The sequence below is a fragment of the Gekko japonicus genome, unplaced genomic scaffold (assembly GCF_001447785.1).
Source record: "Gekko japonicus isolate JY-2015 unplaced genomic scaffold, Gekko_japonicus_V1.1 scaffold1311, whole genome shotgun sequence".
In the NCBI taxonomy this organism is placed as follows: Eukaryota; Metazoa; Chordata; class Lepidosauria; order Squamata; family Gekkonidae; genus Gekko; species Gekko japonicus.
The window spans coordinates 277,092-277,748 of record NW_015168086.1 but is presented as its reverse complement, the minus strand read 5'-3'; positions in this window follow the sequence as shown (position 1 = coordinate 277,748).

Below are 657 nucleotides of genomic sequence, written 5' to 3'. Positions count from 1 at the left end.
TTCTGGGGGGTCACATCCTGAGGCGTCGGGAAGCACAGCCTCATTGTTCCAGACGCAGCAGTGTTTTGAGTGCGTAACTAGACAAACTGTTTCTCAGAAGCAATATAACTCTTCCTGGATATGAAACGGAGGCCATAGAAACCAGCAGGCACATGAAACAGTAATACGCCACTGGATGACAAACTGTTAGCAAAAATGAGTGACCCTGCAAGAGCGTTACAGCACCAAGGCCACAATCCAGTGCAGACTCGCTCGGAGTTGGATTGTGGCCAGCATCTTAGAAACTAAAAGAAGGACCTCTCTCTCTCTCTCCTACAGCCTTTGTGTTTCAGCTTGCTAAGAGGATCCCTGGGTATTTTGCCCTTCCATTTCAACACCGGTGACCATTTATTTTTTAATAACTATGCGTTAGGACTGTTAATTGTTTCCAGAGAAAAGCATACAGAACAAAGGTGAATAAAATGGTGGTATAAACTGGATCTAACCCGACAGCACATGCGTTAGGTCAGGAAATCTGCCCACTGTTTCAGCCTTATAAGAGAAAGGGGTTCTATCTGGATGGGAACGTAACATGAAATGGTAACAGAAGCCACCGTTTAGTCGAAAGCAGTGGCTGCGGTTGGGTTCTCCCGAACCATAACTGGAATACACATCTTC